This window comes from Zonotrichia leucophrys, chromosome 12 (assembly GCF_028769735.1).
Source record: "Zonotrichia leucophrys gambelii isolate GWCS_2022_RI chromosome 12, RI_Zleu_2.0, whole genome shotgun sequence".
NCBI classification, from domain to species: domain Eukaryota; kingdom Metazoa; phylum Chordata; class Aves; order Passeriformes; family Passerellidae; genus Zonotrichia; species Zonotrichia leucophrys.
This window is the reverse complement of record NC_088182.1, coordinates 9602587-9627921: the sequence shown is the minus strand read 5'-3', so window position 1 is coordinate 9627921 and position 25335 is coordinate 9602587. Positions and strand designations below refer to the sequence as shown.

The following is a 25335-nucleotide window of genomic DNA, read 5'->3' as shown; positions in this document are numbered from 1 at the left end:
GGGGGAAAGGGGGAGGCAGAGGAGTCTGCGCTGATTTGCGCTGCCCCTCCTGACACACAGCACACTGACAGCACTTCCAGGTTGAAAAAGAGTCAGGTTTAAAGGGGTGATGGAATGAAACAAGTGGGAGTTGTGATGTTTTTTGTTACCCAGTGTTTCACACACCTCTAGCGGCAAACCCTCTTCGTTGCCAAGACAACCCTGAAGAAATAGGAAATCCAGAACAATACGCTGTGTACGAGGAGCCTCGTATTCTCTGGTGCACGCGTTCGTTGTGAATGTCAGGGGAAACAGTGCCCTACCCACCACAGCGACCCAGGTAAGCCCAGGTAAAGTTATAGGTGATGTCTGTGAGATTATATTGGCTGACGTTTAGAGATTGTCTTTTGTCCTGGCAGCTACCAAAGCTCAAGGGCTGGCTCTGAGAGCCTGGGCACTGTATTCCTGCAGTGCAGCACTACCCAAGGCTGGCAAGGCAGCACCAGAAGGATTCCTGAGGCTGTCGTGCAAGTAAGTCAGGGCTGGGGCTCTGGCTGCTCTGCCCAGCCAGTGCTGCATGTGAAAGTGTCTGCAGCAAGCAGGGAATGCCAGCCTGTGGTGATCTGCTTTTACAGCAGTTTCTAAAGATTTCTCAGGCAGCTGAATGCAAGGTTGTACAGCCATAGAGGTATTTTTGCTCCATAACTGGGATATACTGAGCTGTGCTCTGTCTCTAGGTCAAAGGAAATATAGATGTGACTTAAGCCTCTTTGCCTAAGATCCTGGCTCAGTGCAGGACAGTAGAAGATCTGAAGCCTTGGGTTTGTTAATGCTTATTTATTTAAACCCAATGAATGAGCCTTGGACAAAGGTCCAGGAGGTCAGAATAAATATCTGCAGGGATGCTTATGGCACCCTCTTGCAGGCAGGAACCTCAGGAACTTTTTGTGTCTCAGAGAAATGTTATGTGCAGTTTGCAAATTGTAAGTTTTGCTTCTCCAAATTGTCTCCAAGACATCTTTAGGATTCTTATTGTATTCCCAGTGACAGGTAATAAATGATAATGTTGTTCTGAAGAATGAGAGGAATACTCTTTTTGCTATGCTTGAAGTTGTCATTGACCTCCTTGTTAGGAATGTCTGCACCCTTAGGAAGTAATGTCAGCTCCCCATTTGGTTAAATCTCCTTGTTAAAAAGGGGAACAGCACTTGGAGCAGGGGACACTGGATTCCACACAGCAATGCATCCATTTTGCTGTGTACCCAGTGTGAGGACAAAGCCATTTTAGCCTGCATTGAATCACAGCAGCATCCCAAAAGTAAGCAGGAAAATGCCAACATCTTTTGCATCCTTTCATTCTTTGGCTCTCTGCTCCCTCGGTTCTGTCCTTTTTTATCAGCTGCCTGTCAGATGTTCACAGCAGGAAACTCAGCAGGTGTATCCTGATGAATATGGTCTTTAAGTGGGCAGGGAACCTTGGGGAAGTGCAGCTTCCTCCCTTCTGCTGCACTTCTAGAATCACATCACATTCCTCCATTTGCAATTGTGTGCCGAGATACAACAGATCCAGGACTTTGGGCTCTGAAAGACAGGTAGCAAGCTGTGGTAGTTTGATATGACAGGAGCACCAAGCCAGCAGAACAAACCAGTTGGTGCTGACAACTCCGCGTCTATACTATCGATACTTGAGGGTTTTATCCTGAGGCTAGTACGAGTTTAGTCTGTAGGCTGAGCTCGAAACTGTGTGGTATTAAGTGAAGCACAGTCAGCCAGGGATTCACTTCAGAAACACTTACCTGCTCCAGAATAAGACACAGATGTAGATTATCATTTGTAGAGCAGAGGGTCAAATTAATCAGTGCTGAAAAACAAGTGTTGCATATTTGAGCATCATAGCAAGACACTCTGAGCAGAGCTGGTTCTGCTTTCATGGCTCCATCAGCATGTCCAGAGCTTCAGCTTCCATGTCCATGGCAGTCTCTCCCTGGCTGTGGAAGAAACTCCAGAAGCAACAGTTCTGCACTGTGCTTCCTTTGTCTTCCTGAAGAACAAACTCTACAGTGTACTGAGAACCATCACACCTTCATTCTATTAAAAGACACATCCTGTTAGAGCTTCGTGTGAGGCATCCCTGAGCTCAGACCACTCTGATCCTCTTTTAGCACCTTAGAAACAAACTGAAAACTCCTGGCAGCTCAGGAACAAAGGAGTATGTGAAAGAACTGCAATTTCATAAACTATGGAGTGGGAGTTGGAGCTATTATAGAACATCCCGTTCCAAAAGGAAACAAATGACAGCCTGACGCTGCTGGGTAGTAGTGACGCGTGCGGCCGCAGAATGAGTCAGTCTGTGTGAGCTTCAGATATGGACCTAGAGGGAAAACATTTGTGGCAGCAGGGCCGATCACATGCTCATAGATGGAATTACCTCAGCTCATTTTTCATGCATGGGTAATGTATTTGCTGCACTTCTTCAGCAAAAGGAAAATAGTACAGAGGGAAAAGTCGCGTGTAGGAGCTGCTTTATCTGTCTCTTCTTGCAGCCTCCTGCTTCCCACCCACACTCCTGCACAGCCAGTGATAATGTATCATGAGCCATGTTTTGATATATCAGTTTTGTTCAGTAAGATGGAATGTGCTGCTGTTATTTTTGTTATTATTTGTGTAATTTGGAATTCCAAAACATTGGTCTAAAGGCATAGGTGAATCGGACAATTAGGTGAATTATTATGAAATTATTTCCTTTATCAGTGAAGTGATGTCTTGCTTTAATAGCTTAGAGCTCAGTTGAATGCTTGTATTCATTTAAAAATGAAAACTGAAGCCTAAGGATCCTTTTAAGGCCTGAAAGGAGTCTGTAGAGCTGATTCTCTGCTACATGGGGCATGTGTGATGATGTATAAATTGTGAAATGAATTGGCTGTTTACTGGAAAATTATGGTGATCTCCTGGTTGTGGTCCAAGATAAGAAACCTTGGCCATGGCTTAAGGACAAGGAAGCTTTAGTAGTAACTCTGTCTCGAGATGTTCCCATCTCAGCTTTTTTCCACACTTTTACTCCAGCTCAGGCCCCTCCCAGTTGTATCTAAACAACTTTTCATGTGACTCTGCAGCAAGCCACATCAGGAACTGCTGGTGGTTGAGACTGTGAACAAAAAACCCTGTAAAATAGAAAGGATGCTAGTTTTTTTCTTTTTTGTGTATGTGTTTTGGTTTGCTTTGCTTTTTGCTTCAACTAGATCAGTGCCTGATCAGCATTGCCCCCAGGAACAACTGCTCTAGCCCAGCTGAAAGGCCTGAGTGTTATTTGGCAGGGGGGACACTGGCAGGGGCTGGTGGTGGGAACTCTGTGACAGCGCTGCCACCAAAATGTGCAAATCAGGAAACCGTAGCTGGTAAAACATTGCTTCATTCAGCAGCAAAACAGAACAGCTGCTGTGTCTTCAGAAGGAAAGAGAAAAGGGGGATGTTATCTAGCTACAGAGTTAGGCTTGGAGGACAAACTGGGGGAAGGATCTGGGTTCAGGGTATAGAAGTCTCATGGATGAAAAATGCCTTAGAAAGCAATATCAGGCATTAGGCATTTCCCATCTCTTGTGCTGAAATATCATAAGAGTACGTGACATTTCATGGAGGTTCAGCTAAATCTAAAGCAGAATTGTAGGTCTGAGCTGTAGTCTAACCCTCAAACAGCACCAAAGTAGTGAGCTGAGAGCAAAAGCAGAACTCTCCTTGAACTGAAACTGAGAAGTTTGGTTTTTTCCTCTCTGTGAGCAATTGCCTTATTGATGTTTCAAAGCAATGTTAGACTGGGGGAGCTCACCTGTCACCTCTCCCCAGTAGACATGGAAGGTCTGTGCTGGTGTAGCTGAAGTCCACAGGTGAGCAAACTGCTCTGGGATGGCTCTGACCTCCAGCAGCTCTAGGAGAAGAAAATTGTTAGAAAAATACTTCATTAGGCATTTTGTTTATAGTGAAGCCTTGGCAAACCAGACGAGTTATTCCTGCCATAGAGGGAAAGGGACTGTCTTGAAGTTGGTAGGGTGCCTATATTGCCTATCTGCCCAAAAAGGCAAGCTCAGAGCTGGAGCCATCACCTCGAGCCACCATTATCTGCTGCATCCTTACATGTACCCCCCCCCACTCTGCCCTGGCATGGGCACTCTCCCCTCTTATCAGTGAGGTGCCAGCATTTCATTTGCACAGCTGAGTGCTCTTGAACTGACTCTGTGCATCCATCAAGGTCATGAAGCCATTCAATCCCTTGCTGAAGTAGCCTCTGGTCAGGAATACAGGACTGCAATGGCGCAGCTTACAACACCAGAGGGATAACTTTCCTGCAGTACTACAGAGCAGCTTTCCTGGAAGAGGTAATGGTTTGCCAGTATTGCAGAATGGTAATTTTAAACCCATAAAGAGCTCTTATTGTAGTCTCAAAGCAGAGTTGAAAACCGGCCCGCCCTCTTTATCCCGGCTCTGATGAAGCGCCAGCTCCGTCAAAGAAAAAGGTGTTTGCAGCATGTGCCGTGTCCCGGCGGGACTGGCACAGGGAGTGACAGCCAGCAGGGCTTCAGCATTTCCGGGGATTCTAGGAGAGGGTTTGCCTGCTGGAAGGCAGGAAAACCAGGGCTCCTGCAGCTGCTCACGGGTGGCATCCCGCACAGCAGACCGCTCCATGGGGCCGTGCTGGGCCATGCTCCCCCGGCAGCGCCGGCCCGGCCCTTGTCACAAACCCCGCTGTGCCGAGGGCAGCCCGAGGGCCTGTGAGGGGCTGATGTCACTGCCCGGCCTGCGGCGTGACTCATGCAGAACAGAGGGCTCTTCATGGGCCGGGGAAAACACGAGGGAGGGCCTTGCTCTAGGAGGGAATGAGGCAAAGGTGCGGGAATAACCAGGGAGCTCGAGGAGGGGGCAACACCTCGGGGTTGGAAGAAGGACACCTCCTATTTTGGGTTTCTTCCCTTGGGTTGGTTTGAACAATTCTGCTCTTGCTTTAATAAAAGATCAGGGTGGGGGAGGATGGATTTATTAGAGAGGAGTTCCCTGCGCCTTGAGCTGCCTGAATTAGTCAGAGCAGGGAAGATGGAGCAGAGGAGGATGGTTCATGTCCTGAGAGGTGTGTGGGCAGGAAGCTCAGGCTCCCCACAAGCCGTGGCTGAGGCACAGCCCTCAGTGGGGGCCTCTCTGGGGGTGCCTCGCTGCCCCCAGTTCGCACATCACCATGGCAGTGTTCTTAGCAAGGCCAGGTGAATCAAATTAATGAGAACAGGGATAACCAAGCCTGCTGACACCAGGGAGGGGATTCACAATGCCTGCCAAAGGTGTTGTGATGGAGGGGAAATGGAGGCAGCTGCAGAACTGGTGCTGCTGCCTCTCAGGGAGCGGGCTCGCGGCACTTCTCTGTTTGTAAAGTCAGATTTCTAAAAGCGACAGCACTTGTGGTCATGGTGACATGTGCAGTGGTTTCAGAGCACTTCCAAAAGTCTTTTGAGCTTGCCTAAAGTAAAGGATCAAGTATTGATGATTACAGAATGTGTTATATCTAATTATATGAGCCCTTATACCATCCATTTCCCCTTTCTTCCGTCATTCTGATATAACTGGGTGCAAAAAGACACTCACAAAATAAATATTGTTTCTATGAACAACGCTGTGCAACCCATTTTTGCAGGTTTTCATTAAAGGTTCAGAACCAGCAAATTGAAATATTCCTACAAATTGACATAGTCTGAACTGGTCACTGCATCTGATTCTTCTAAATTGTTCTTTTATGTCTGCAAGGAGCCAAGTGAAACCTTCAGATTTAAATACCATTGAACTGTAGGACTTGGGAAATTCAGATTCTACTGTACATCAGCTTCTGAGCCTGAAATTAAGATTTGTTATTGTGACTGCACATGCTGGGAATCAGGATAATAGCAAACATGCAAATTCAGATCTTAATTATGAGCCACTTGGAATTAAAAATAGACAAGCCAGTTCCATGAATGAGGAGGCAAGCAGAAGCACTGAGTGTGATTTCCTATAATGTGAGGTCATGGTTGAATATGGATATAGTTGTCAGGGGTATGGATATGTTGTTGATTTTGCAAAGATGCTCACAAACTGCAAGGTTTCATGGATTTTCTGGTGACCAGACATTTGCACCATGTTTACTGTTTGCTATTCACTACTATCACTTTTCACTAACAGAGTCAGGAAAACAATGTCAGGTGATTGGTACAATTGATCAACATATCTAATGAATAGCCAGGACTGAATAGTGGGGCAAAGGGACAGTGAATGCGTTCAAATGGGAAAGTGATGGCCCATGATTTTCTGGGAAACAAATACATTATGGAAAAGATCAGCTTTAGTTTTTGAACTAACTAAGATAGGGTCATGTGCTAAATTTGCAATTAATATTATTTTAAAGAATAGATCAAACAGCTCAAGCAGATTTCCTCTAACTGACAAGTTCCATTAAACAAGAAAGCTCATTCTTAGTAGGAGATTTTAATATAACACTGAGAACAGAGAACAAAACAATGAATGGAAACATATCAGCGGTCAATTTCCTGAGTATTCAAGCCTGCATTATACTTTGTTCTTTGCTACAGCCATGGCTCTGTAATTATCAAGCGTATTCATGGGACTTTTTCCTATTGACACTCAGCGTGAGTGTGGCTGGAAAGAGATTAAGCTTTTGTGGCAGCCATTTGAATTTGTCTAACTAAAAACAACCTGCAAGGCTGTGGGGAGCTGTACGTCTCAGGGGATTTGTGATGGTCTGCAGAAGCTGCAGGTCACAGGTTCAGACCTGTATGTTGGGTGTGTGCAGGGCCTGCAGCACTGGAGCCCTGTGGCTGCAGTCACTGGCACTGCCACAAAGCAGTGACTGATGATGGAGCAGATGCTTCAAGATGTTCCTCTGTTATGTGACTTAACATGCTTGCTGGACCATGAATGGCATCACTGGATAAGCCATTGCCTATTGGCTTTTCCTCAGAAAAGGAACTTTGCTCCTGCAGGACTTCATCTGGTCTTTCTTGTAGACAGTATAGCTGCTTCTCAAGTGATACTCCAAAATAACTCTAGGCCAGGTTATACCCTCTCCATGCTACCAGTGGAGCCTCATTTTGTTATTAACCATTAACCATGCATGAGAGGTCTCTGTGCCTCTCATGCACCCTGTGCCTGGGAAACCACAGCTGTGTGGGATTTCTGGGGACCAGCCTCTCGACAGCTTTCTGGGCAGATTTGCCTGTCTTTATGAGAGTTGTAGTGGCGAGTGAGGAGCAGTGCCTGCAGCCTGCTGGTGATGGCTGTGAGGGAGGAATATCAGTGGTATGTGGCAAGTGGACTGCAAGGAGAGGGAACTGTGAGCTGGTAGTATCTCCAGTCTGAGGAAATCCAGAATGCTCATGTTAACTCTTCTGGAGCTTTGATTTCATTTGTAGTAACCTGGAGTTTCCTTCCCCCAGCTGATCAAAGCTGTGCCTATCCACTATCAAGGCAGGAAATATCTCTCTGAGGGAGCACCATATCTCTTTGCTGTTTGGTGCAAGTATGGACAGCAATTCAGATCCTCAGCTCGTGGCCTTGCTTCAGTCCTCAGATCTGGGCAGGCACCATGTCTTGTTACACAGTTCCCTGTGTAAAAGGGGGAACTTTTCTGTTTAAACAACCATTTTAGCCAAAGATGAAAAAACCAGAATCCTGTTTACTTCGGCTCCTTTGCAGTCCCATAGAGCAGGAGCAGCAGTGCTGGTGTTGTGGCTCAGCTCCAAATCAGGTAATTGCTGTGTGTTCTGCCCTATTTACACACCCCCCATAGTTTCAATTAGAACAATTGTTTCCATTTTTCTTTCCCGTTCTGTCAAGTATTAATACAGTTGCTGGTAAGCTGCTTGTGTGATCCCTCACCTAGGTGTTGTGTTTCCATGGTAAAGACAGACATCCTTGTGTGCATACCTGGACTGAATCCCCGTTGGCACAGACTGATGTAATTCCATAATAGAGCTGTGTTGATTTGCACCACATGAAGACACAGCTTTCCTATGCAGAGAGCTACATCCTTCTCTCTAATTAAAGCCTCTGTATGAATGCCTGTGATCTATTTGTTTTTCTACTCGTTCTACAGCTTTGCAAATAACATGAGGTTTGGGTAGTCATTCACACTTCTGGTCACAGTGGTGGTCTCTAGAGAATACAACATGCCTCTTTTTAATGTGCTTTCCCCCAGCTGTTCAAGAGTGGATCTGTAGGAATATCTGAGCTCTTTCACTCTGGGCTGCAGTGTGGTAGACAGAGTTCATGATGTGTGATATGTTATGAATTGCTGGAAAATGTGGTATTTGGAAATAAATCTCTCTAAATTTATCAGGAGAATTAAGAACATGGAAAGATGCCTGAAAGCTACGCAACAACAGGAGATTACATGCTTGCAGCTTGAGCCACCTGGCATATTGAGCATTCATGTTCACAGCTGAGGGCTCCAGCACTTATTATGCTGTTTATGTGATCAGGAGAGCCTTCCTTTCATCTGATAAAGAGCTAGGCTTGAAATGGCACATGTTGGGGCTGGTGGGCTCTGTGTCACACACTGGGGTGAGGTTTGCTGTCTGATTTTCTGGTCTGTCATGTGGCCCATCAGATGGTTATCGGCATCATATGCATGTGCTGAATGGATTGATGTTTGTGTGCATGAAGGCTTGAGCAGATCATGGCTTGGGTTTCTCTGGTGTTATTGAGACCTTTCTAGTGACTTCACAGGGAATACAACTAAGCTGTTATATTTTATGTAATGTAAGCAGGTATTTCCTTTCTCAGCACTCCCTTCAGAGAGTTTTCTGAAATGCACAGAATGCATTCATGGCTCAGTTCTCAGCAGGCAAGCTGGGAGCAGATCCTTTGCAAACATGGAGTTGACTCACATAGGAGGCAGTTAAGCTGCTTACCTGTATGAAGCAAACAACACAGAGTCCCCAGGCAGTGCAAAGGAGAGTGGCTTTATTGCAAAAACCAGGTCTTTTTAAGCAATTAACCAGTTATCAGTTTACACATTTTTAAGCATATGTCTGGCACTATATAGGATATGTGATATACTGCAGTGCCTCTGTGTGTCCCACATGAGCTCTATCTGTCCTAAAAGAGGATGTGAATCTCCTGGAGGCCCTGACTTTTACCTGACTTTGGGATGGTCACAAACTTTCAAATAGTTCTAGATGCCTCTGTTCAGATACCTAGAGCTCACCCACTTGTGAAGTGCTCCAGCTGAAAACATACTGATAAAATTTGTCTTTAAAATGAACTGTTAGAAAATTAAAAGATGTAAAAATTTCATTCTAAATTTAAGCTAAGGCTGTACCTCAGTACTGGTGGGACTTGGACTGGCACCTTCACAGTCTGGTTTGGAGAAACCTGGAAATGGAATGAATGGGTGACTGAGAGGGTTTTGTCAGCATCTCTCACAGCTTGCAGCATGCTGAAGGTAGCACTGAGACAGGGCTTTATCAAAGTGCTGGGTTTACTTTGTGGTAGCTCCTGTCCTTGAATCTGCTCTCAGGGCGGTACAGGCTGCAGTCATCCCAAGCCCTTTTCACTATATCTCTTGTGCTAAAATGGCCAAACATCTGGTCCAGCAGGACATGGTTTGTAAAAGCAGTACCAGAAGTTGCTGTATGCTTCTCAGTTAAATAGAAAGTGCAGAACAGTACAGCACAAGGTGCAGAGATCATTTTGTCTCAACTCTAAATTCTCATTATTTCAAGTAAACCATCCTGATTTTGTCTGTTCTCTCACATTGCTGGAATTTTTCTTAAAATTTTGTTTTATACATATGGGGAAATATTTTTGTGTCTTCAACTTCCCAAGGCTTCTAAATTTCTAAAATGACAGTGGCACTGTAGGTCTAAAATGACAGTCAGCATGCCCTGCAGCTGACCATCAGTTGTTCTTCCTTGTGCAGTAGCTGTTTGCAGAGTCAGGGCAATTCTTTATATACAGGTTTTGTCACCCCCTTCATGCAAAACAAAAGGGTTTGGTTGTTTTCCCAAAGCAAACAGTCTGTGTCAGCTGTCTTGCACTAACAGAAAAAACAACCAACCAAAACAGCATGGGCTTTTATATCCACATCCATGAGTGGCAGGTCACAGGTTCCCTGCAGAAGTGACGGGGAAGGTAAACAGCTGAGAGCACGCCGTGTTTGCCATGCCATTCCAGTGCACAGCAAAGCCTTCCCCAGCCCTTCTCCCCCTTATACAGCAAATCACATTCTGCTGTGTAAATAGCAGTTGGTAAAAAGAAGCCAAATTATCATTCTTTACTGGATTTTAATTACAGCCTGCCCAGGATGTTTCCCTTGCCCAAAAGGCCTGTAGGAGTTTAGGCACTATGAGATAAATCAGGGAAGGTTTTAACTCTTGGGCTCAATATAAAAACAAATCAAATGCGAAGGAATACACCTTTCGTATCACGCTCTTCCAGAAAGGGAAAGTTCTAAAAAGACAAAAGCCCAAAACACCGGAAGGTTTTATTTGTGCTGGTCTGTATTAAGCCAGTTATTATCCTATCAATTGTTTGTGTAACCACTGTTTATACAAAGTGCAAGATGGCACATAGGAACACGTACCAGCAGTCTGTGCTTTCTGATGAGGCCCTGCAGTGCTGGGGCAGGAGCAGGGAGCTGGCTGCTGTCCGGGTGTCCCCTTGGCACCTCACAGTGGGGTTAGGAGGGATTGGCCACCTGAAAATTAGAAGAGCCTTAGCGGTGTGCTGCATTTAGATGGCTGCCTCTGTGGGATAAGGTTGGCATTGCCAATTCTCCCTAGCTATGCCAGGGATGGCTATGGTTTGGTGTCTCATGCCTGGAGGCAGGTGGCCAGGAACAGGGGTTTTTAGGCTGCAGTTTTGGTTAGGGCAGTTCACTAAGAGCGGCTGATTGATCCTTGACACTGTGTGATGTTTGCAAAGGGTGTAATTGCAGAATGCCGCCCAGCTTTTGCACAGGCTATGGAGTAGAATGAGCAGATGGAAATCAGGTTTCTACTTCCCTCACCTTTTTGAAATGACTTCTCAGAGAATTATTTACCAGGTAGTGTGTGCCTGGGTAATACACTCTGGACTATAACGAATCAAAATATGGCTGACAGAGACCTGGCCTCAGCTGGGCACAGAGGGGAAAAGGACAGGTTTGAAATCAGTTTGCTGTCTAACCAGTTGCCAAAGTGGAGGTTTTAACAGAATGGATGATACTGTCCCTTCTTAACTCAAATCCTGCCAGCCATATTTCACACCATCTGGAGTTTGTGCAGAGCCCCCTTTGGGAAGACAGCCAATAAAGAATTACAATTATCTAATCTTGCCATGATAAAAGTGTGAATAACCATTTCAGAGTCGGACTGGAAAACTACCACAACCTGTCAGTGCTCCTTAGATGGTGGCCAAGAGGGCACCTGATGACACTCTGCAAAGTGTGGCTCAGGAGATAAACAGGAGTTGGCTTGCTCCAGGCACTGAGCTGAGAACAGTCGGATTTTCACCAGCTGAAACAAAGGACAGAAGGAGAATGTAACTGCTGGGCTTGGGAGAGGTGACACTCCCATCCACACTGATTCCCATGGACATTAAGGCACTTGGCACTTTTTGGGAGGGCTGGGGCTATGTTCTACAGCAGTTGCTCCAGAGCCACTATCTTTTAAGTTTTTGCAGCAGTCTCTGCTGGAAATCTTTGGTTTCACGCTTTTAATTGGTTCTCAGATGGAATGAGAGTTGGTTCAGTCTTTGTTTTCCAGTGTTGTGGAGTTCCCTATTGACATTTTTTTCATCCCACCCTGAAAAAGAATTTTCACATAGCTTTCCCCACATTGTTTGCAACCAATGATTTCCCTGTAATGGATACTAAAAAATTTTAATGGCAGCTTTTGGGACTCACTAGTGCTTGGGAGACAAGAAATGTGCTTTAGTGATGTTCCTGGCTTGACATAAACTGGCTTCTTAGCAGCACCTAAAAAGAATCCTAGGCTCTTTGTCACCACTTAATTCTCCTTGCACCACACTTTATCTTTGCTTAGTCTGGTGCATTATACATGATTCCAGTTTCTGTCCATTCTCTTCTTTCAGTCTGGCTGCTACAGGGAATGAGGAGAACTACAGAAACCTCTGTCTAACTGTCTGAATGAAACCTATATTTCACACTGCATACAGCAGAATTGTGGTTCTTTTTTCAAGGGATGTTCCCAAAGTAGACACAATTTGAGAAACAAAACAGAATGACCCCCCTTGGCAAACAGGTGCCTTTATGCTGTTCCATAGCACCAAAGAACGATGTTCTGTGGCCTTTTTGCACACATTCACAGGTAAAAGAGTGGGAGTAACTTGCCCAAAAGTCCCATCAGCAAACCTGCCAAAGTCTGGCTTCATCTTTCTGCAAGTATTTCATTTTCTTTAAAATTCTCCAGCAGCCCATAGTAGGTTTTGCTGCTGAGTAAGTGTTGTGAAAGGGTCCCAGAGCAGGGCTTGCTGTTCCTCTCTGTTTAGATGAAAGGATTTTCCTATTGTTACTGGCACTGAGGTGTGTGGACTCTTCCAAGGCAGGCTGCTTGGTACATGAGAAGTGATGCAAGTTGTGGAATCATGCAAGAGCCTTGTTGTCACTCCCTAAGTGCACAAAAGGGATTGTTGGTGGGGGCAAATCCCTCAGCATCAGCCTGCCTAACCAGCAGCCTGGTTTCTGCTTTGTGCTGGGAGTTGGTGTTTTGGCTTCCTAGAAACTACTTTGGGGTAAGGTACAAGGATCTTGATAGGATTCAATCATTGACTTGAGTGATTTCAGCACTATTTTTCACCTCTCCCATTTTTATTTCTAGCCCCTCGGCCTTTTGGAGCCATCTTTTAGGCAGCAAGTTTATTAAGGATGTGACTTTTAGAAAACTCATGTTTGTTTCAAACCAGAACTAGCTTCACTTTTCCTAGCTCACGTCAGTGGAGTTGCATCCCTAAATCACAGAGATAGCCCCTGTAGCACATTCTCTCTGCATTACCTTGTACAAAGAGTTATAAAAGAAGTCAGATGAAGGTTTTGGAGTGGTTATCACCAAGTCATATACTGATGGGCTGATGGTTTAAATTCATTGTAAAATGTGGACTTCAGAGCGAACAGCCCCAGCATCACTGTCTGGGACTTTTAAAGAATGCCATTGCTTGATAACCAAAAGCCCAGTGTTAAACTCTTCAGTCCCTGTCTTGAGAGTTTCCAGAAAAACCACCATCATTTAAATCACCATCTTAGGTTGCTCAGTGCTTCAGAAAAGGGCAGTTTGCTTTCATTGCCCAGGGAAAGAAGATGAGCCCTGATGTGCCATTCCAAACCATGTGCCTTTATGGACCCAGCTGCAGGCAAGGGCTGGGGTGAAGCATGTCGTGGGAAGGCAGATAACACAAACATGAAAGCAGCACAAAACATGAGAGCCTATAAATAGCAGGAAATAAAGAACAATACTGTGATAAAATCCATAAGACAATAAAGACCAATGTGGGAGAGACCATTTCCCCCCCACCCTTCTCCAGAGTTTCTCCTATTTCCCAAAGCTGCAGAGATCATCTGACTGCTGTGTGGTACACGCCAGTCAGCTCAGCACCAACTCCAGTGCTTGGAGCCTTACACAAAGTATTTCAAAACCCTGTTCCTTTTTCTTTCTTGATGTCCTGCCATGACTATTGTGGTATTTAAAGCCATTCCCAACTCACCAGCTCATCAGAGCAAGGAGAAAAGAGGGAAGAGGAAGGGGGAGGGAAAGCCCTATGGAGATTTATAGTCATTAACAGCTTTCATAGGGTTTCAGACATTTTTGTGGTAATTCTTTGGAAAGGACACATTCATGATGAGCTGGGGTTTATTTTGCCACTGGCATAAGAAATTAGACTGATTCCAAGAAAATATTTTCTGTTTACCAAGAAGAGGGCAAATGTAACTAGAAAATGGCAATGGATGTGAGCTAGGAACCTTGTTTAAATTTTGGGTCATTCCCAGCTCCTGACCTGGCCCCTTTGAACTGGTTCCTGCACAAAGCAAGTCTCTGGAAGCTCCTTTGCAGAGTGAATCTGTGGCTGTACAGTGGGCACTGCAAAGCTCCCTCCCTTCACTGGCAGCAGTAGCTGAAGATGGTTAATTACCCTGAGATAGCTATCACTCATAAACCTGCATCTCACAGGAACATGTCCTGTCAGGAGGCAACCACTCTGTGGGCCCAAAATGTCATGAGGACAGCTCACAAGCACACATATTCTTGGTTTGGAGTATAAACTTCTCTGGGGAAGAGATTTTCCTGGGTATTTCTGCATGGCCCTGTCCCGTGGTGCCCTAATTTCTGAACCAAATCTTCCAATGGGGTAACACTAACTTGTGTGAATGGCGTTAGGCTGATTTACAGCAGGGGAGGATTGAGGCCTTATTGTAGGGAACAAGAGGATTATATTGGCCTCAGAGTTCATGTCAGAGCTGGGACTGGAACTCAGGAATTACTAAGCAGTTTTCTCAATTGCTTCTGTTAGCTTTAAAGAGGGAGTTGTGTTGAGGAAAACCTCCAAGAATATCCGATTTAATGGCAAATCCACTCTCTTTTTTTCCACGACTGGTTCTGAGATGCCTGCCTGCTAATGAACGTGGCTTTTTGTGCTCACACAATGGAGTTGCTCCCTCGTGGCCCACCCAATCCTCTTACAGGATCCCACCAGGGAGATGCAAGGACAAGTTTGGAGGTGACGCAGAGAGAGGTTCATTATGCAATAGGTGACTGTTTGACTCAGAGGGTTCAGAGGTGACAGTAAGGTCTGAGGAGCTCTAACTAAAAAATTGACTGGCTACCACAAGTGCTACATCACACTCCATCGTGTGGCATGACAAACAAATGGGGGATTTATATCCCTCCACAGCTGGGGGCTGGATTTCTGCCTACATGGAAGCGTGTCCCACATAGCGCTCTACAGCTTTAGGTCTCTTCATGCTCTGTTGTGCAGTTTTCAGCTCTGTTTTATGGAGGCAGAAAGCCTCAGATGATCTCCCCTCAATCCCGTGGGCTGCTCCTTCCTTCTGAGGCTATGTTTTGATCTTAACTAATGTTCACAATTTCCTCCTGTAGGGAAGTGGGTCAAATATTCATGTTCCACCTTTTTTTTTTTTGTTTTGTTTTTTTTTGGTCAGATATGAACATTTTGTGCAGGGAGATGAAGCAATTCAGCCAATTCATATCTTCTGACTCCTACTCAGTGCTTTAACCCATGTCCACCATCTTTCCTGGACTAGTGCAGTGTTTATAGGACATTTGACTTCATTTGGTTTATGAAATTTTGCTTATTCTGCCTTTCTTGATCATTAGCCCACAAGGCAGCTTGCATGCTTTTCTGTATCCAACATTTCTTTCTGCCTTTTTCTTTTTTCCCAATTCCAGAAGGACTTGTTCCTTAGAACAGATGAACCACATACTGAGAAAATGAACAGGCCAGATTGTCTAGTGCTCCGCACCCACCGCTGAAGACAGATTTTCCGGAGAACTCAGTTTCCAAGGAGGCATCTAAATAAGTGACAGATACTCAGAAGTGGAAATGTGCCCACTTCTTTTGGTGCTCAACTAGTGCTAGAGCTGCTCTGAAAAAACTTACTCTGATATGGCTCTTCTTCTTCACTTTTGCCACAAGACTTCCACATCTCTTCTTTTGTGCTCTATTTATGGCTCTCTGCCATGCTCACCCTCGTGCCATTCTCCATCTCACAGATCTCTTCTTGTTGCCATGTCCCTCTGCACCATCAAAAGGTCAGCATGTATATACACTCACATTTCTGTCAAGGGGCCATTGTGGCTATTGCCCCCAAATACAGAACATATGTGCAACATAAATTAATTGTTAAGGCTAATGCTGATTGAAGTTTGGTCATTCAGCCTGCAGGATATACCACATGTTTGAAGTATATTGTCCAAGTTTAGATTTTAAACTCCCAAGGGCAGGGACCACTCCTTCCTCTATGTTTACATAGCATCAATGAGACCAACAGTGCTTGGGTCTGATATACATTAACCTCAGCCAATGCATTGTTAAGTTTAATAATGACAATAAAGAACAATGGATAAAATATATAGACAAAGACTTTTCTTGGCAGAGATTTTTGTCATGTTTTTGATGCCAGGTTCTTACCCAAGTAAACAGTCCCTGGTCATATGAATCATTGGCATTTTCTTGAAAAATTCACTCCTTATATTGCACCATCCTGGTTTTCTCTTGTGCAGCAATTGACACTAAGCCATGGATCACTATTTAGAGTAACTAAGCCAGAGTCCACCTAAGTGAAAAGCCTGGAATAGGAAGGCACCTAAATGATGTGCCAGACAGTAAATCCAGGGAATCACAGAGCCAGGGTGTAAATGGGCAAAGGAAAATAAAGATTTTGAATGCAAGAATTTAATGTCATTTCTTATTATTTATCTCATTACTTTGTAGCTCCCAGAAACCACATTCAAAGGTTACTGTACGCAGGCCCTCCAGCGGGAGCATAAGAGAGCTCTAGGAATAAATCCAAACTCCATCTGAACTGACAGGCTGTTTTTCAGAGCTAGTTATGCAACATGTTAGTACCTCTAGGTATAGGACCAGTGGGATTTAAACTTGTACAGCAGATGGTCCGTGCATCATTGCTGGAATGCGCCTGCTGACCCTAGGGCAGAGCCTGAATGGACTTCAAAAGAGAGACTGAGCATGCTTCAAAGTGTTATTGTTTAAATGTTCCACTAAATGGGGACTCCGGAACAAAATATCTAGCTGAGGTCAGTCTGAAAAATGTCAACACACATAATGAGAAAACAGTATGTTGTGTGAGAAAGAATATTTCATAGGGGTATTCTGGCTATTCTGAGTTGAAAAAAACCACTTTTTGCATGTGTGTCAGCAGATTGTCATAATCTAAGTGTCCTTCTCCACGAGCTTCATTTGCTTTTGTTGGAAAGAACAAGGTCTGTATGTGAAAGTCATAAATACCTTTGGAAAGTGAGTTTTGTCCACAGGCAGGTACACTGGGAGAACTGTCAACCAAAGCTATGGCAAAGGTGTGTTGCAATACAGCACTGACATAGCCCTGAAAGCCACCCTCCCACTCATTTTGGAGAAAAACTTGTAAGGACCTTGTGTTTGGTTTGAGAGTGTGATCCTGGGATTTCTAATCATTACTGTGCTCTGTTTTGTTCCCTCCAAAGCCCATAATGCCTGCTCATAGCATGTTCTTTCACCAGGGTAATCCACAAGTTTTGGCTTCTCCTAATGCCTTTAGGAAGGATTTCAGTAGGAAAGGGATTGGGTTCATGTTTAAATCAGTAGGTTTAATATCATGAAGGAAGATTTCCTAGGCAAGTCAAGCTTAACAAGATCAAGACTTCAGTAGTAAATTCAAATTCAGCCTTTGATTTGCTGGTCCCTGAGCTGCACCATGGGCGTTGCAAACATCAACGGTCTGGTAGGTTTTGGTCTACAAAAGCTTTCCATGCTGGCCACTGGTGATTCAACATGGGTGGCTAAAACATTATTTCCTTTGCTGGAAGCAAAGAGCAGCAACCTGAACTTTCATAGCATCTTGTCCTGCTAGGGCATGCCTCTATCTTGATGGAGACACATTGCAATAACACAGATTAAAAACTAACCCTCCCTGCAGATGTAAGAAAGATCCAATGCCAGGAAGAGCAAACAAGACTCATATTAAGTAAAGGGGAGGCTTGTTTCTTTCACATATCAATATTCAGTGAGATCAGCTCAGCCAACTTGGCATGCAGGGGTGAAAAAAAAGCCACCAGCCAAGGTAAAAAACTGAAGGGCTCTGAAGTGAGGTGTTGTTAAACCAAGAAGGTACCTTGGGCTTGTTTGCAGATTCTCTGTGTCTATGTAACATGTTGCAACTGACACAAAACTTGAATAGTAATCAATGTAAGTGGGTCAAAAATAGCATCCACACCCTCCTTAGAGTTCTGGTTGTTGCACCCAGTATCACTACTCAGCTGTTAGCTGTGGCCCAGATGAAGCAAAAGCCCTGTAACCTTACTTAACTGAATGTGAATTAGCAAAGCTTTCAGGCCTTTGCTTATCTTCAGTGTATGCTTAACTTCAGTAAGTATAGAAACTCTTTGTTAAATAAAGCTTTTAAACCTGCAGAGAGCTGATAAAAAAAATCAGAGTTTCACCTGTTTTATCCTGTTTGCCAAGTGCTACAAATAGCTGATACTCCATGTGTAGATTGCTGCAACTATTCAGTGGCCAAAACTCAGAAGTGTGTCAGTAAGTTAAAGGTGATTTCTTATCTCAGTGTTCCCAAAGCAGAGAAGTTACAACATATTTCTGATTAACATAATTTGTTTTAGGAATTCTGGTTCCCTGGAAATATTGTCACTCCAAAACAAATGCACTCTGCAAATTCTCTGAACTTCAGCTTTTTAAACTGCTCACGGAGAACAAAAAGTACAAGTCAAGACAAAGTGAGTTGGTGACAAAACTTTGCACAACAGGGAAATAAACTCCAGTAAACCAAAGGAAAAGATATTCCCTCTATTACTCAGTCTGCATTTTTACTCAAGTATAATAGGACTATAACCATTTTCTGTCAACAGCTTACAAAGAAACTTGTTCTGAAAGTGATCTATGGTGAGAAATTGCATCTAAATTGGGTACATCTAAATTAGATGGAATACAGAACATTCCTAAAGGTAGCTTTTGGTTAGAGCTAGCCAAGGAACACAGAAACGAGTTCACAAATATTGAAAGAAAAAACACCCCCAAACCTCAGAGGCTCCTCCCTGCATATTCTCATTGTACAGGAGTATTTTGGGGATAGCATGTTTATTTGGGTTTGCACTTTGCAGGCAAGTGGTCCCCAGTTCTTGCCCAGAATGTGCTATTTGGTATTCTCCTCTTAGAGTGCAAAATGTGGCCAAGTGTTTTGCTGAACAAGGAAAGACTTTTATAAATGCACTGGGTGAGGCCTACAACACTGCAGCTCTGGCTTCAGTGGCAGGGATTCTTTAAATTCTCTTGCTCATTTACATTAAGCAAACAAACAAAAGTACCAAACTCTGAAGCCCACAATGTATGTAGCCAGGCTACGTAATCACAAGTTCCCCTTATGGTTACTTTTATCTTCCCTTTCACTCACTTGCCTATATTACTGCTGATCTTTATTTAGCCCCACATTCTGCAAACATTTATGCACAATTTACTTCATGCTCTTAAGCAGTTGCAGAGTGTTCAGTAGGTGTGAAATAGAGAATGAGCTGGAACACAATAGAACTGCCTATCTGCACATATCGGACTAAACCCAGTGAAGTTACAGCTGTGTTTGTGCAGTTCCTTACCTGCCACTAAGGAACTTCAAATCTGACCAGGATCCCTAGATCCCAATACACTGCACGTAATGAAGTGCTCCAGGGACTATAATTAGGCACCAAAGAGCAAGAACTCAGAGTTCACAAAGACTCTAGCACTGGTATTGCCAATACATCTCCTGACATTCACATCTGTAGATTGTTCATTCAAACACTGCCTGATTTGGAATACTAAAACTTTCCTACCACCCATCAGCTGCTACCTGACATCTTTAAAATAAACTTTCTTAACGGGCATGTGCCTGGATCACCAAAGAGACTATCAAACTTGGCACTGCAGAGGGAAAGCCAAGCCTGGTGCTAGTGATGGCTCTGCATTCTTACTCTCAGGCATCCTGTCATCAGGTCAAGGTTGTGGCACAGTGACATGGGGCATGAGCTCCCTGCCTGCACACTGCCTGTCCAGCATTTAAATCATCATTATTCCAGGCATTTGTTGCACACCATGGTACAGGGGTACTCATAATATCAACTAAAGGAGGAGTGGATGACTCTAAGCCTTTGTCATGGCTTCAGTGGGTATTAGCAGTGAGAACAGTGTGCCAGGCTGAGGGGCCCAGCCAGCAGCTGGCAAAGCATGTTTGACGGGGCTTTGTGAGCACAGACTATGCAAATGTATTCAAAGGATGTTCTTGAGGCAAATTGGTTGGAGCTAAATTTGCCCAGATGCTCTTGAATCTGCTTATTAGAGTCCTTAGCTTGAAAATTAGCTGGAACTGATGAGTCAAACCAGAGCTGGCTTTAGGATCCTTGCATATTAAGGAAACCACAACCGGATTAAATGTGTGCATGCTTATGTAGCATGGAAATTCAGGTCTCAATGCCTGATCCCACTTTTCCCAAGGTGGGGGCTTCACAATGCTTAATATGTGGAGAGCTCCTGGAGAGGCCTGGACAACTATTTTGCCTTGAGTTTCTAGGTTAGGAGAAAATGAAAAAATAGGTTTCCATCATGGCTTTTGATTTTTGTACTTGCATCTCATTTTGCCTGCAGAGGCACTCCCTGGCAGTGAACTCATGCCTTCCCACTCCTACATGTTCCATTACCAAAGGTGAATAATCAAGACAAATATGAAGAACGAGAGAAGTATGTACTCGTTTATTTGGATAATGAATGTGAAAGATGAAATCATCTTAATCCTGAACTAAAAACAACTACTTCAGGATCCTGTTTTGGTGGCAAAAGATACTGGAAGAAGGTGGGATTGTGTTGTGACAATGACTGTGGTAATTTTGTTTTCTTGGACTTCTTTCTCATATAAGACTTTTAAGGGAAACTATTGGAAGTTTTCTTTCACCTGAGTATTGACTTTAAGAAAAAAACCTGTGTCTTGAGCAGTGGTTTAAGCCAGTTTCTCCAAGATAACCAATAGAAAGTATCTGCTTGCCCACGGGCAATTTCACAGATGAACTGTACGTTGTCCCCATTTGTGCCACCACTGGCAGAGCTCCAGGGCAGCAGCTCTGCCATCCCCCTGCCTCTGTCACCCTGTGTCAGACCCATGCTGGAATCAGCCTTGCCCTTGTAGCAGCCACACTGTGTCTGACCCCTGCCTGGGTGTACAAAGGTGGGAAAAGGGTGGGCCATTTCCTGCGCTTAAACAACTGAGCACTGTTAGCTCAGGGACAATTGAGCCTCTGGTGTTTATACTGTCTTTGTCTGGATAAACTGTATGGACACAGTTCCAGTGCAGCCACCAGGAGATTTTCTTGCTGATATTCATGGTGCCAGCATTCCACCCTTTATGTGTATTTTGGGCATCCCCATCTTGAATCAATACCTCTTGAAACTTCATTGTGGTTATGTTTGGATTTATTCTTTAATATTTTCCTTTTACTGAGGAAACCAAAGCTGAAGAGAGTTTCATAACACATGGTCTCCTCCATGCTCTGTAGAAGGTAAATGTCACCTCGCTGTGATGCATTTAGTCTACTCAAATATCCTCAAAGAATTTGACACCAAGGATGTCCTAAGGGATTGCCCTCCCAATGCCACCTTCTGGGATTTGAGCACTCAGCTCAATGTAAAGCTTCAAATATTGCTGAGGCAGACAGAGGTATTCAGTATGTCACACTTCACAGAACCTGGACACATTTTGCACACACTAGCTGTGTGTGTAAGGAACTGGGGTTAAATAAAAGAATTTCTCTTCTTCCAGCCTCCAGCTTTTCTATCTGTGTCGCAATGATTGGTCTCCAGCTGTAAGGAAATACAGAAAGCTTCTTATTAAATAAGTTTTGAATAATTCTAAAGAAGCCAATTCCTCCCTCCCCAAAACAGCACAGTCTGCATTCCTTCAGAAATATCTTCATAAATAACACCAGAAACTGAAAATACCTTTCTGGTCTCATAGCTGGGATAGGACTTATTGTGTAGTTATACTGACATTCAGTCCTTATATACTTATCATTTCCTCCTGAATTCTTCCCTGCCTTCTTGATGGTGTGCTGGATCTGGTAAGAGCAGAGAGGTGAGACCATCTTGTACTTGGGAGATACCAAGAGTCAGACCTATTTGGATATTTTGCTTGCCTTTGCATTCAGTTTGTACATCATCCTGGGACAGCACGCAATTTTTCATCATGAAAAATATTTGGAAAATAGGCTTAGGGAAAAGTACATATTTAAAATAAGCCCTACCAAACAAACAAAGCCTTTGTTTACTATGGACAAGTATTTGTCCATATAGCTTATTACTAAAAGATAATGGCAGAGAAGGTTCCTGAATTTATGGCTCCTCAAAAATCCCTTTCTTCCTCAATGGGAATTATACTCCTGAGAAAAAGTCAGATGCCAGATCTAGCCCTGGCATCTTTCAGTGGATTTTTCCTAAAATCAAGAGGCTTTTCCAAGCCTGGTTGTTTCAGATGTTGTGATTGATGTTTATTCATTTGTCCTCTCTTCCCAAGGAACTGGCAATGACTGTTATTTCTGTATCCAATACCACTGCTATGTCTGTTGCTCTAATCTAGCTACTTATATGGTTTCCACCATCTCAGTGTCTGAGCACATCCCAAGAATTAATTTAAAAAGCCTACATAAACCCCTTAGAACAATAACAAACTCTCCCTGCTTCAGCCTTATCCTAGTCAAGAGTCTCAAGTTTTTGAGCTTGTATGAGTGTGAGTAACTCACTGAGGCAAAGCTGAATTGGAGAAGTGGGTCCCATCTTCAGCTGGGAAAACAGTGTGAAAGTCTGGCACAGGAGGAGCCCCAGTGGTGACCTAGGCTGCTATAAGAAGTGCTTCCCCTAGATTTTCTGGTCCTTGGCCCTGGTTCAATAATGTTTTTTGTGATTCCTGGAATCTGGCAAGTCATAAAATTTTTGAGGGGCAGAGGGTAGACATGAGTTTTTTCATTTGACAAACAGAAGTACTAGCTCTGCCTGGAGATGAGCTGCTGTGATCAGCTGCCACTGGAGGTGCTGCTTCTATTTGTTCTGACTGCATTTGGATCAAAATCAGTGTTTCTGTGTGTCTCCTCTCCATCTTTGTCTGGGGATTGTTACCTGTTATTGCTGTAGTCCCCCAAGACAAAATTCCTCCTGCAAATTCAGTCTGTTTTAGATAGCTTCCTCCCCAGAAGTTGTGAGTAGTTTTTAATGGCTTGTTGTGAGCCTAGTCTTACCTATAACCCAGTTTCTGTGCTTCGAAAAGGCAGTCCAGGGGAAGGAAAGGTTTATGAGTCTGTGGGTCCAACAGTCTTGGGGAAGAGGGCAAATCCCACGTGCTTGAGATGGTCAAGGTGGTGGTAAAGAATTAAGTGCATTAAATCCTATGTGAATAAGAACAAGCTGAAGATCTTACCAAGAGCTCTGACTCCAAGAACAGCAAATGGAAGAATTACCAATGTATAAAAATATAAATAAACACATGCCAACATTAATTGGAGGAACATGTCCTTCTCACTGACCTTAGTCCATGTGACTGTACCTCTGCTGTAAGGGACATGAGCCCTTGATTTCTCTGTAACCAACAGACACAGCCCTTGTTTCCAGCTGAGGGATTAAACTGCACATGAGGAAATAATTGAGGGCTGGATGGCATTTTTCACATGCCTCCTTTTCAACCTGGATCAATGAAAAGAAATATCATTATATCTCATATTTGTGCTAGAAATGAAGTGATTTGCGTACTTGCAGGAATGAGATACAGTTGTCTCAGAAGTTTTTGTTGGCAATAGAACAGGCAGCTGTCAACGCTTCAGCCTAGAAGTAGATGCAGCTCATTAGGACAGTTGGATATCATCAGATTAGCTGGGCTTGGAGATATGGTGAGACAGGAAAACATATGACAAGAACTGGCATCACAAAACCTCCCCCTTCAGAAATACTACCTCAAAACCAAGGAATGTTGTGGTTGATCACAGCCAATATCAATACAATATATCCTAGTTGAAGGGCAGACTTGCCAAGTATTTCAGCATGGGTTTCAGTGCCCCTGGTACACATAAACGTTATGGCATTGGTTCTGGATTATTTACTGGGACTCTGGTAATGATGTTCCTGGCATAGCACTCCTTGCAAACACGTACTTTGGAGGAGTTCCCATACTTTTTTTTATTGTCCTCTAGAGCTGTGGTGGCAAGCTGTGTGAAATCTATCCAGAAAACTGGAAGAAATCAAAACTAAAGGGAAAAAAACAACCAAACCCAATTAAAGATGTCAAATCCTTTCTTGTGTAGACCTAAAACAAGGTCTAAAATCAAAAGGATATGGGTTGACTGTATAAGATCATGGGGGATAGAGTTTTAGATTTTCTTTCAGTGCCCCTAGAGGATTGCCTGATATATTCTGTACAGTTCTGGACCAGAAAGATGCTTTCAGACTGAAAGCAATTCAAAGATTAATAGCAAACAAAAGCAACAGCAAAAAATACCTGAGTGGCAGCAGGGACTAATTTTGAAGAAAGCTTTAACAGACTTGTGTCAGTGACAGGTCAAGGTGACCAAGAGCCTCAGCAGTACTCCATGGATATGTAAAAATATGTAAATGGAAGCAGGCAGATGAAATGTTTGTCAGCATGCATTGCCATTGTTTGTTTTTGTGTTCAAAAGCTCTTTTTTCTACGCACACTTCTCTTTTCAGAGCATGAGCTTTAGCTTTGCAACCCAAGCAGCAGGGATGCCTTGTGTTTCCTTAGGACCTTTCATCAGATGATCTCCAAATGCTTTTAAAGGGTGAATTAAAGGAGCTTCGCATTTAGAAAAAATAGAAAAGGATTAATTTCTTTCTTCCAAAATGCAGTCAGCTCTGGTGTAAAGTAAAAGAGGGCCTGGATTCTCCAGTGGGTGAGATCCTTCTCCCTTTACACCGCTGCAGAGTCACAAAGGATTTGTGACCCAACCTGACTTCCTGTATGGGGACACTTTGGGCAAAGGAAAGAATTGGCAGCACCAGGAATAGAAGTTTTATCAAATTAAAACATGTGGGAGGAATAAAAGAGAGAATTGCAATTTCCTTGAAGGGTATTAGGCTTGATCATCATAACTGCTGCCTCCATTCTCAATAGCAGTGAGGATGTACAGACATTTGTGTGATTTCTCTGCTGAGCAGCACCTCTGCTTACTCAGTACTGATTTGGGGTTGCTAGAGCAACGCCAAAACCACTTCCTATAGAGCGTGGACGTGCTCTGCAGGCCTCCCAGGGCTACATGGTTAGCAGAAGTTAGGAAACTCCACAGAGGAAATACAATGCAAAGTACTAAGAGATGTGGAAACCTTAAATAGGGATGTCAATTCAACCACTACTTAGTCAATGCTAAGGGAAAATAGAAGCATGGTGGCCTTAGAATCTCTTTAAGGCAGCTTTTAGTCTGTTAATAATCAAGAGGAGTTTGCTTTATAAAAAAAATAAATAATTTTGATTTTATTTGAGCAGCTCCCTTCAAATATTATTTTTGTGCACACTAACATGTGACACCCATGTGACATTGTTTTAAGCCTAATATTTGTATGCAACATTCA

General features: G+C 43.7%; 1 protein-coding gene across 4 annotated transcripts in view; it reads left to right on the top strand.

Moving 5' to 3' along the window:
- Positions 1 to 241: 241 nt before the first annotated feature.
- The window catches only part of SLC6A6 (solute carrier family 6 member 6), a 92922-nt gene continuing 67828 nt past the window's right edge, over positions 242 to 25335 (top strand). For 2 of the 4 annotated variants that reach the window (XM_064724405.1, XM_064724406.1), the window contains exon 1: positions 242 to 319. The gene's annotated coding sequence lies outside the window, so the exon portion shown is untranslated. Of the gene's footprint in view, positions 320 to 491; positions 511 to 25335 lie in introns of those variants that run through there. The other 2 variants (XM_064724403.1, XM_064724404.1) reach the window with 2 other exon arrangements.